This window comes from Salvelinus fontinalis, chromosome 36 (genome assembly GCF_029448725.1).
Source record: "Salvelinus fontinalis isolate EN_2023a chromosome 36, ASM2944872v1, whole genome shotgun sequence".
Taxonomy (NCBI): Eukaryota; Metazoa; Chordata; class Actinopteri; order Salmoniformes; family Salmonidae; genus Salvelinus; species Salvelinus fontinalis.
The window spans coordinates 21,155,309-21,168,300 of NC_074700.1; the positions used below are offsets into that span (position 1 = coordinate 21,155,309).

The 12,992-nt window shown below is 42.2% G+C and overlaps 1 protein-coding gene across 7 annotated transcripts in view; it reads left to right on the forward strand.

Annotated features, from left to right (window-relative positions):
- The window catches only part of LOC129835674 (zinc finger protein 219-like), a 69,659-nt gene that overhangs the window by 38,667 nt on the left and 18,000 nt on the right, over positions 1-12,992 (forward strand). The window contains exon 1 of one of the 7 annotated variants that reach the window (XM_055901397.1): positions 6,764-7,034. The exons of the other annotated variants lie outside the window; for them this stretch is intronic. The gene's annotated coding sequence lies outside the window, so the exon portion shown is untranslated. Of the gene's footprint in view, positions 1-6,763; positions 7,035-12,992 lie in introns of those variants that run through there. 7 annotated transcript variants of the gene reach the window in all.

Here is a 12,992-nt window from a genome sequence, read left to right on the forward strand (position 1 = left end):
GTCTGTGTTTGCACCATATGGGACTGTTTCGATTTTCATTTGTTCATTCACTTTGTTATTTTGTATTTTTGTAGTGTTCAGTTTTTATATTAAAATGGACACTTACCACGCTGCACATTGGTCCGATATATCTTACTCCTCGTCAGAAGAAGAGGAAAACCGTTACATGGGTTCAGTTACAATAACTTACAAATATATGTATAATTAAGTATAAAAGTAATTCTAAGCTAGTCAAAGTTGTGACCCAACTGTATTTAAATCATGTTATTGTACAATATGCAGTAAGCTATTAGATAGCCTGTCAGCCATGTAGCGAGGTTAGTCTGCCTAACATCCTCAGATAGCAGCTAGCTATCTGTCTCTCTCATTGTCTGGTTTCATGGGTCTCATAGGAACTCACCATATCCAAATTTAAAAGGATATTGAACCCATTGAATCGATATCTACAGTAATTTGTTTAACTGGGAGTTATGCAGTACTCATACCATACTACTAACCCGGTGCTACAAAATATATACTACATTATATTGGGAGAGGTATGTACTACAGAATATACACTACATTATATTGGGAGAGGTATGTACTACAGAATATACACTACATTATATTGGGAGAGGTATGTACTACAGAATATATACTACATTATATTGGGAGAGGTATGTACTACAGAATATATACTACATTATATTGGGAGAGGTATGTACTACAGAATATATACTACATTATATTGGGAGAGGTATGTACTACAGAATATATACTACATTATATTGGGAGAGGTATGTACTACAGAATATATACTACATTATATTGGGAGAGGTATGTACTACAGAATATATACTACATTATATTGGGAGAGGTACACGGCTGTTCAGAAGTTTGGGGTCACTTTCAAATGTCCTTGTTTTTGAAAGAAAAGCAAATTTTTTGTCCATTTAAAATCACATCAAATTGATCAGAAATACAGTGTAGACATTGTCAATGTTGTAAATGACTATTGTAGCTGGAAACGGCTGATTTTTAATGGGAGATCTGCATAGGCGTACAGAGGCCCATTATCAGCAACCATCACTGCTGTGTTCCAATGGCACATTGTGTTAGCTAATCCAAGTTGATAATTTTAAAAGGCTAATTGTTCATTAGAAAACCCTTTTGCAATTATGTTAGCACAGATGAAAACTGTTGTTCTGATTAAAGAAGCAATACAACTGGCCTTCTTTAGACTAGCTGTGTATCTGGATCATCAGCATTTGTGCATTTGATTACAGGCTCAAAATGGCCAGAAAAAAAGTAATTTCTTCTGAAACTCGTCAGTCTATTCTTGGTCTGAGACATAAAGGCTATTCCATGTGAGAAATTGCCAAGAAACTGAAGATCTCGTACAACGCTGTGTACTACTCCCTTCACAGAACAGCGCAAGCTGTCTCTAACCAGAATAGAAAGAGGAGTGGGAAGCCCCGGTGCACAACTGAGCAAGAGGACAAGTACATTAGAGTGTCTAGTTTGAGAAACAGACGCCTAACAAGTCTTCAACAGGCAGCTTCATTGAATAGTACCCGCAAAACACCAGTCTCAACGTCAACAGTGAAGAGGCGACTCCGGGATGCTGGCCTTCTAGGCAGAGTTGGGAAAAAAAAGCCATATCTCGGACTGGCCAATAAAAAGAAAAGATTAAGATGGGCAAAATAACATATATACTGGACAGGGGAACTCTGCCTAGAAGGCCAGCATCCCAGAGTTGCCTCTTCAATGTTGATGTTGAGACTGGTGTTTTGCAGGGAACTATTTAATGAAGCTGCCTGTTGAAGACTTGTGAGGCATCTGTTTCTCAAACTAGACACTCTAATGTACTTGTCCTCTTGCTCAGTTGTGCACCGGGCCTCCCACTCCTCTTTCTATTCTGGTTAGAGACAGTTTGCGCTGTTCTGTGACTGGAGTAGTGCACAGCGTTGTACAAGATCTTCAGTTTCTTGGCAATTTCTTGCATGGAATAGCCTTCATTTCTCAGAACAAGAATGGACTGATGTTATTTGTTTCTAGCCATTTTGAGCCTGTAATCGAACGCACAAATGCTGATGTTCCAGATACTCAACTAGTCTGAAGAAGGCCAGTTTTATTACTCGTTAATCAGAACAAGAGTTTTCAGCTGTGCTAACATAATTGCAAAAGGGTTTTCTAATGATCAATTAGCCTTTTAAAATGATCTACTTGGATTAGCTAACACAATGTGCCATTGGAACACAGTAGTGATGGTTGCTGATAATGGGCCTCTGTACGCCTATGTAGATATTCCATTTTTTATTTTTATTTTTCCAGCTACAGTAGCCAATTCCAACATTAACAATGTCTACACTGTATTTCTGATCAATTTGATGTTATTTTAATGGACAAAAAATGGCCTTTTCTTTCAAAAACAAGGACATTTCTAAGTGACCCCAAACTTTTGAACGGTAGTGTAAATATATGTTTTTTCATATATTACATATGTATATTCATATCTTACATATGCAGTTTTAAACCCAAAATATACTTATGTTTACATTTTTTAAGGAAATGCTTGTTCTGTTTGTGGTTCAATGTTTGCATGCTATGTGGTTACAGGTATTGGACTTCAATTGTACTTACACCATTTGTACCTGTGTTATTATATTAAAACTGGAATGAAACCATTCAACTCAAATACCTGTATTGCTTGGAATCAGAAGATGTTGTCATGGGGGTCATACTTTGCATTCAAAGTGACATAAACCAATGTACAGTATTAACATTTTAGTAAAATAGGCAGGCACAGTGTATTTGCAGTGTAGCTAAACATTGTTACATATAGTTACTACTGTAATAATATCTGTTTCCAGTTTGTGTACTTGAACAATCAATGCACAAAATGCAGAAATGTTTTTACAAGTGTATTTACTGTGACTTTATCCCTCTAGACCAGCAGCAGTTAAACACCAAATCCATCAACAAAACCTGACTAGACAACTATGCAGAGGGAGTGAAATACTCCACGGAGAAAGGGGGGGGAGAGAGAGAGAAAGTGGAGCGAAACAGGAAGGGGCTGAGCGTCTGAGCGAAAGGGGGGGGGAGCGACAGAGGAGAGGAGGAGAGCGACAGAAGACAGTAGAGGGGTATGATGGGAAAGGAGAGAGGGCGAGGGGCAGACAGAGAGGCACAGAGAGGGGAGACACGAGGGAGAAGGAAATGAGGGAGACGGGAGAATAGAGAGGGGGCTTATAGAAACCCAGAGAGAACAGGGGAAGACACAAAGAACCAGGGTGGTATAGAGGTATAGGCAGGCAGAAAGAAAGTAGAGAGAGAGTTAGATAAGTTTTTCTTTTTGCAAGGCAGAAATGAGCGGGGGGGAGAAGGGGGTGAGAGAGGGAGAGAGAGAGTACGTGAGAAAGGGGCAGAGGGAGAGAGTGTGAGGCAGAGAGAGAGAGAGAGACTGAGGGGAAGAGAGAGGGGCAGAGGGGTAAAGGGGGGATGTTGACAAAGCAGAGAGAATCTAGTTGAACAAAGAGAACGTGGAGAGAATGATCCGGGTGCAACATCAAAGGGATTTTTCAGGCCTGGTTACCGGGACAACAGACATTTGCATGCGATTAGCTTTTTACATCATATTAAGAAGGGGAGTGGGGAGTAGGGGGGAGAGAGGTGGGGGGAGGGAGGAAAGGGGGGGCAGGGAGCTATAGATCATACAGGGTGAGTGAGAGAACAAGATGGTGTGGGTAAAAAGAGAGAGAGAGAGAGAGACAGAAACGTTGGTCATCTCCTGTGGTTAAACTGATTTATAGACTGCCAACAGACAGAACCGTTTTTAAACCAGCATGCATGATTTATGCCATCAACACTTGGGTTGCATCTGAAAAGGCACACTTTTCCCTATGTAGTGCACTATATTTTACCAGGGCCCATAGAGATCTGGTCAAAAATAGTGCACTATATAGGGATTAGGATGCTATTTGGGACGCAGGCCCAGAGAGATACGGTATATGCTAAAAGACATGTCAGCATTGATAAACATCACTGCCAGTAACAGTCTGACTGGCCAACGACCCAAAAAATGCTCTGAGATAGGAAAAAGCACTATACTTTAAACCTGTATGCTGCATACTGTAATACACACGTGCACACAGACACACACAACCTGTTCATGGTACACAAATCCAGACATTAACCCAATAATCAAACATCTTCCCTTCTCACTATACCTCCATTCTTTCTCTCCTCTCCATCACCACTTCTCTCTCATATATCTCTCCATCTCTCTTTCTCCGCCATCTCTGTCTCTCCATCAATCCCTTCCTTCTCCCCCTCCCTCCATCTTTCGTCTCCATCTCTCCCTTTCTCCCTCTCTCTATCTGATTCTTATTTTCTTCACCTCCATTTCCCACCCTCTCTCCCTCCCTTTTTCTCTCTATCCCTCTTTCTCCTCTCTCTCCTTCTGTCTCTCTGTCCCATGTTGCCAGTGTGTGTGATGCCTCAGTGCCCTCAGTATTGTGGCTGGCTGCATTATGCCGGTGGGCGTCACTCTGCCCGTTGTCACGGCAGCATTGTGATGGGGGGGGGGGGGGGGGGGTGTATTACAGTATCAATACCCTTCCACTGCAACAAAAGGACAGCAGCCACAGCCACATATATCACTCCACCTCTGCACTCCTTCTCTCATCCCTTGTTCCCTCTCTCTTTCTCCTTTCTCACCCCTGCCTTCCTCCATACTGCACGTCAATTCCCCCCACCTAGCAATTGATTTCCTTCCATCTCCCCTCTAAATATGTACATATTGATCCTCCATCCCTCTCCCTCCTTTCTCTCTTTTTTTATTCTTGTTTTTCACTTCAGCATCTATCAGATTTCATTCTCTCCATCCAGACCTCCCCTCCACCCCTCATTCCTTATCTAACTTCATCTCTCTCTCTTTCTCTCCTCCTACCTTCTTTCCCTCATCTCTCATTTCATCACCCCTCCATCCATTCTCTCTCTCTCACTCTTTCGCTCTCTCTTCCCCGCCTGTATTTTTTTGTTTGTCTTGTCTCAGTCACTCTCTGCATATTAATTGGTGTGTTTCTTCTGCAGCGGAGAAAACAATCAAAGTATCTCACACACACACACAAACACACACACACACACACACACACACACATACACACACACACACACACACAAAATCAAAGCATCAGGGGTGGGTGATGCTATTGTGGCAGACACAAACATGTACACATACGTGGGTGTGTGCCGTGAACGCACACACCCACGTAGGACTATACAAAATAGACACACAATCACACAGACACAATACAGACACACATATGCCGTGACTGCACACACACACACACCTACACACACAGTCACGTCCATTCATACAACAAATACATGTGTACTGCACATATGCCAATCACAGTCAAACACAATAGATGGCAAGATGATAGTAGATTATCATAGACAGCTGCACCGTCTCTAGTAAATATATATAAATGTATAACTTGTATTACTATTATAGATCATTGCGATGACTGTGATATCTGGTTGTTTTACCTACACCTTAGTTGAATACACTTACTGTATGTAGCTCTAGATAGAGCGTCTGCTAAATGACCAAAATATAAATGTCAATCATTTTTATATAATATTTTACAATCAAGAGCAGGTTTCATTCATGTATATACTGAAGTTCCCTCTTGGAACACATAAGTAATAATATTCTATCCTATTCCATTATCTTCTATTCTATTCTATAGGTTTGTGAGAAAATAAGAGGGCTGTGTGATAAGAGCAGGAGAAATGACATGGTCAGGAGGCTATTTACAGTAGCAGGCCACTAGACCTAAAGGGGACATCAGGTGAATGAAATACGAATGAAAATACTCCTGTGTGTGCATGTGTGAGCGCGTGTGTGTACACGTGTGTGTGTGAATGCGTGTGTGTGCACGTGTGTGTGTGCGTGCGTGTGTGTGTGCTTAGGGGGTGATGAGGGATAAAGTTCAACCTCACCATTGAACTTCCTCTTGACTCCTGTCTTTTAAATATAGGTATTATTACACTGTTATACATAGTAGCAGAGAACTTACCCCAGTACCTGCTTTTATTGATAGGCATGATACTAAAACATCTCAGACAGATGGTGAAGTCGCTGCCTACCGGCCTCCCCGTGCAGGTATGCTCTTAGAGAGGTGCATTGTGATGGAGTGGCCTGTTAAAGGCAATGCACCTGCGCCTCCAGGAGCGCGAGCCCACGTGGGGTGAAGTTGCTTTTACCCACGTGTTGGGCTTCGGTGTGATTTAGAATAGAAGCATGATTCAGAGAAATTCCGAGTTTAACGTAAAACTTCCGATTGGAATGATGATGAAAACTAGTAATAGCCATACTTTTGGGTGGGAAAGTTTTGTTTCAATTCATAGTGAAAGACACTTGTTAGTCACTTACACAATGAGTAAACCAAAACAGTTATAAAACAGTGATAACCATACAAATCTTCTTTCAACTTGTGTAACTCTAAAACCACACGCTTCCGGGGTGGGTTATCAAAACAACATTTGGATACATCGCGTCAAACACATACTTTATAACATTTACGCACTTCGATAAGACACTTTTCCCAAAACTTATGTAGGCTATTTTTATATATATGCTGTGAAATAGAGACCACTTGATAGTGGTGCTATAATGTGTCGTTATTTTGGGCTGCAGCTGAACTGTCGCCCGCGTGTCAATGTTCTAAAATGGTGCTGTGAGATTATAATTAAATTTGCAACCTACATCACTCTCCCTCCCTCTCTCATCGCTCCCCTCTCTCTCTCTTTCTCTATCTTATTCTCTCACTCACTCACTCACTACTGCACAATAAATGGATCTTTGGAAAAAATGTGAGAGAGGGAGAAAGGGAGGAGAAGAGGGTGAGCTAAGGGAGGGGGGAAACGGCGTATGCTTGTATACAACAACCCTGATTTCCATTTTTTCCCCCAACTCGTAATGTATTTAATTCAAGTGAAACGTAATCATGACGTGTCGTGTCATTAATCCGCCCGCCGCCTTTCCCGTAAGTACATAGAGTCTTACTTTCATTATAAATATCTAGTTAATTTACAATATATACTATCCACACGTTTACATGTGCACTTTTATATAGGGTGGTATGGAGCTGCGGTTTGTGTAGCACTATAGTAAAACCTCTCAAAAATTGTTGTATTTATCGCGAATGTTGTTGTCTTCATGAACAACAAATATGTGGCGACGACTTTTTTTTTGGGGGGGGGGGGCATTCGGGTAATCATTCTATAACGTTAGTTGCTGTGATTGAAGCGTATTACGTCCATTTTTATCTTAGCATTTTGTTTACACCTTGCAGTTTCCATGCGTTAGTATAGTGGGTGGATTGTTGAGAGTGATTGGCGTGTTGTACTCTGTGTGGCGTGGTGTGTGTGCTGCATGTATGTTGCTGCACTTCGGCACTTTACTGTGTCATGTATGAGGCCGGTGTTGTATATGCGCGCGTGGCCGACTGTGCATGCGATAGCCCTACAAGCTACGGTATATCATGATGGAATAGTTTGAGCTATAACTTGGGGCCTAAAATGTCCTACTTGCAATGCCGGATAACATGTTCGCCTACACTGTAAATTACTTTATTATGTTTGAAGTGCACTAAAAGTCCACTTAAAGTGAACGCACAAGTGTAGCCTATTAAAGCCTATAAATTGTACAACTTTGATTAAGTTCTATATTTGATGTATTGCTCTAAGTAGGCCTATTGAAATCGTACTCTAAATGGCAATTGCATTCAACCATGCATGCGCATCGAGTTTGGTTCACATTAAAACATAAAAACGCAGTTTTGCCAAAAATAAATTGCATATCAGGATCAAGCAGCATATATTTGATTCGCGTCTTAACGCTCGAGATCCTTTGATCTTCGCGGACATATTTTTTGGTTAACTACATGTTCCAGTGTGATTTACAAAGCTGCAACGCGAGTACATTCCATTCAGAGACATTAAGACAGGTTTATTATTTTGTTGGAGACACATTGCGTACGGCACATTTTTAAAATGACCAGTTTAACCAAATGTAGGTAGCATCTATGTGTGCAGGCTAGGCTACACCTATCCAACTCTACCAAACGGTTTTTTTTAAATATCGTCCTCCCACTAGCCTACTACTATATTTACTTGGACGATTCGTAGGCTATACTATTACAACCGGTAAACTTGTTCTAGCCTCACCTCTCATGAGTACGAGCTTCACTGTAGCTATTGGCTACCCTTCACCTTCTTCGGACTAGTTATTTCGCAAGAAAGTAGCAAGTGTGTTGCGTGCAACATTGTATCACATTCTGAAAACGCAAGTTGATATAAGATAGGCGATTATTTTCTGTAGCCTGCCGTACGTGAGCTAGACAAAATGTGAGAAGGTCTGATTTAGTTTTAGGGTGATGGAGGGGGGAGATTGGCAGCGAAATTCAAGATGAAATCCATGATGGCACTTTTCTCGTCCCCCGATCCCTCGTCGCAACACTCATGTCTTATATCTCCTCCCTTTCAATCTTTTGTTATAGAAAATGTAGGAACAAAATGGATGAAGCATGGGGGAGAGATAGTTAGGCTACATGACAAACAGAGAATAGACAACGACCGTGACTCCTCAACGGTTTTGAGATTTAAAACAATCTCGTTACTATGTTCAAGAGGATTTTAAAATCATATTTTACAAGCTTAATGTCTGGAGACCAGCTGCGAACGGGACGCGTTTTTTTTTTGGGGGGGGGGGGGGACATTACGTATTTAGGCTGTGCACCCGCGCATTGTTTATTGATAGTTATTTATTTCATTATTGTGGCTTTTTAATTGAGATGGCCGCGAGAGAGAAGGCAGGGGGAAAGAACGACTGAAAATGGTTGCACGTTATTGACGCACATCATCATACAGGGCGAGGAGGAAATTCCTCTCCAGATAAGAGGCAGACGTGTCATCTGCGGTGACCGGAGTAGCACAAGACACTCCGGTCGCAGCCGTTTCAAATCCCACAGCCACAGAACAATGTCCCGTTTTCACCCTACCTACAATAGTTGTATTCCACACTGAAACTATTGTATTGTGATATAAGGTAGACTAACAGGCTACTGTAACCCATTCCCTTCCTGTCCATTTTGACATTTTCAGCTTGTAGTTTTTGATTTCCCCCTCAATCAAACTATGTAGATGAATTTATAAACATGCTTCTGCAACCTAAAATGTATTTTATCCTTTCACATTTCTATACTTTTTGGAGAAGTTTCAGTTTGAGGGAACGAGTGTCATCTTTAGATGCTGTTATAAATCTAGATAGAATATTGGGGAATGGATTCAATGGGAAGGTGACTTTTTACCGTCTTGAAGCATACATTAAAGAGATTCTGCAGAACGTTTGTATACATTTCAGCCAGTAGTTCTGAAAGTAACTCCAGAGCCAAAAGTGGTACCTGAAAATATTGTACTACGTTACATCCCAGCTAGCTAGCACAGTGGATCTGGGCCGATTCCGGCTGAGAGTCAGACTCTGCCGACGTAATGTGGCCGAGTCTGGGCCGCCTTCGGCAGTATTACTTATGGCTAGGATGCGGAGATTGAGCTCAGGCCGATTCCGGTGTGAGTTATCTGGCCCAAATGTATTACATGGGGCTCCGGCCGATTCCGGTGAGAGTTATCAGGCCCAAATGTATATATTACTTGGGGCTCGGGCCGATTCCGGTGTGAGTTATCTGGCCCAAATGCATTACTTTGGGCGCGGGCCGATTGGGGCTACTCTCTGGCAGATGATTACACGGGCTGCTTTATATAATTAACATTTCATTATTTATTTTTCCATATTTTCTCATTGTTTCCATGATCAAAAAATACAATTAACATTTAAACAAAATTCTTTAAGAGTCCTGTGTAGTATTTTAGTATTTTGATACTTTGTACAAGTCAATTAATAAGCATTAAAAACTTTGTGAGTTGCGCAGCAGTCTAAGACACTGCATCGCAGTGCAAACTGCGTTGCTACAGATGCTGGTTCGAGACCCATGCCGGCCGCGACCGGGAGACCCATGAGGCGACTCACAATTGGCACAGAGTCGTCCGAGTTAGGGGAGGGTTTGGCCGGCCGGGATATCCTTGTCACATGCGCTATAGTGACTCCTGTGGTGAGCCAGGCACATGCACGCTGACACCTTCACCAGGTGTATGGTGTTTCCTCTGACACAAAATGTTTTTTCGGTGGATGGGTATAATTTGTATGTATAAAATGTAAAATAGTAATATTTAAAATTACTAAATCGGGTAATTTTTTATACATTTATTTATATTTGCATCGGGCTGCTTCTGGGGGGATTCTGGTAAAATGCCGGCAAAGTCGGCTGAATTCCGGTAGACGGAAACGGCCCGATGTACTTGGGCCAATTCTGAGCAGTCATTCATTTTGATTCCGGGCCGAGCCCAACACCCGATTCCGGCCCAATTCAATCAGTTCCAGCCCCCCGGAAGAGGGCCGATTCCTCATTGCTAGCTGGGATATGTGCAGATATGTGCACCATGTCATTACTCTCTCGTTCTGCTGTATGTGCTAGCAATCAGTCAAATGGCAAGGGGCTGAAGCTGATTGGCTAGAACTTGAATTGCTAGAGGTCTGGCCCATATGGGGAAAAATAGAGGGACAGCTTCCAGAAAAACTGTCACTTTCAAACTAGGGATTTCGTGACTAATTGAGAGAAGACTGTAATTCTGCTCATAGATTATGCATGTATGAACTACACATTTGACACATCCAACCCAAAGCGAGAGGTTTAAAGGATACTTAGTAGTCGTCAGAGTTCCCGGAGCATGTATTTAATGCAGTGCATCTCCTCAGAACAGCACTTTAGGGGTGCAACATCTAGATGCTCTCTCTCTCTCTCTCTCTCTCTCTCTCTCTCTCTCTCTCTCTCTCTCTCTCTCTCTCTCTCTCTCTCTCTCTCTCTCTCTCTCTCTCTCTCTCTCTCTCTCTCTCTCTCTCTCTCTCTCTCTCTCTCTCTCTCTCTCTCTCTCTCTATCTCTCTATCTATCTATCTCTTGGAGCGACCCAATCAAGTGACTGATTTAATTGGGTCATGAAGGGTCTGTGGGATAGATAGACAAACACCTGCTTGGCTTCCTTAGTGACATTTAAAACACTTACAAGCAATAATTCTTAGCCCTTCACCAAGTTTAGAGTAGCATATTCCATCAACATTTTCAGCTCTCAAACCTTGTAAATGTTTTTGTAGCATACTAAGAAACCGTAATGGTGCAAGTAGACCTCTTAGAGTTAGAATTTCATAAGTTCTGAGATAACACATCCGAGAGAGAAAGTAACTAGTAATTACACTGTAATTAAGTTAATCTTAACTGTAGCCTCTACGCACCACATAACTGATGACTAAGTGTGGTGAGCGAAATATATGCTTGCGTACCAAATGGCACCCTATGTGGCAATAGGGAATAGGGTACCCTTTGGGATCCAATCTTTAAGTCAGTGTATGTTCCCCTGTTATAGGGGACATTAATTACAAGGGGCTCCCGAGTGGCACAGGCGTCTTAAGGCACTGCATCTCAGTGCTAGAGGCATCACTACAGACCAGGTTCGATTCCAGGCTGTATCACAACCGGCCGTGATTGGGAGTCCCATAGGGCAGCGCACAATTAGCCCAGAGTTGTCCGGGTTAGGGTTTGGCTGGGTTAGGCCGTCATTGTAAATAAGAATTTGTTCTTAACTGACTTGCCTTGTTAAATAAAGGTTAAATAAATACAAATAAACTTACTATAAGCTAGAGGCCAGCTTGCTGCTTGACCACCCAGTCTCCCAGACAGTGTCAATATTCATGATGTAATGGAATCTGTCTGGTCTAGCAGGCCAGTGGGGCTCAAGCTACCAGTTGATTCAGCTGAAAGACACACACATTCATGTTACAGAAGATGTAACACTTGTAACACATAAAAGTTACAAGGACACTTTTGAGGTTAGATTGGCCTAATTGCTATAGTTTTATGAAGCGTTATGTCTTGATGGAGATGTGATCTGCACATTTGAAGTCTTGAGTGAGAGACTCATCTATGGAATGTCTGCTAAGGAATCTGAGGTTTTTAATGCACACTAACATCTGCTTACAGCATTACACTTCCAGTTCATACTCAGTCTACATGTTACTTCTGCATAATCGTATGTCCCTTTGCATACTTCCCTTCATCTGGATGACAACTATAAAGAGGAAAAGGAGAAGAGGCAAGAACAGGGTCCTGTCCAGTAGACATAAATGTTAGCTTTTTTCGGTTGAAAAAACTTTTTCTACGTTGTGTCCTGCTGATCACCACCCAGTGGAAGGGGAAAGACCGAGTGAGAAGAGGGGAGGAGGTGAAGAGGAGTAGAAGAGGAGGTGAAGAGGAGGCCAAGGGGCAAGAATCAGAAGACTGAGTCAGAGAAGTCAGATATCCCCCCATCACAAAGAAGGAGGGAGGGTAATGAAAGAGTCCGATACAGATAGTTAGAGGGAGGGAGTAAAAAGGAGAGAGGGGGTTCAGGGAAAGGTGAAATACAGGAAATGAATCCCGTCTGTGGGGAAGTTTTTCCGCGTGACCACGGCGATAAAAAACACATCAGGCTCTGAGTTACTGTACCACACAGAGAGAACACACATACATACACACACACTTTCACTAACACATACACACTTAAACACATACGCCCTCAGACAGACACTCTTTCACACTAACACACACTTAGACACAGGATCGATCACACACACCCTTAAAAACATCGTCCCTCACACACGTACTTACAGTACACACACACAAACTCTTCATTCTAAGACACATGTAAGCTTTAATGACACCCGCACACTTACAAATGCAGGTACAAAAACGTACCCACTTAAGAATACAGGCCCTCAAAAGTCTTCCACATGGGCCTTTATGCAATACAGCACACACACACACACTCTATCACACACGCGCACCGACATACTTTG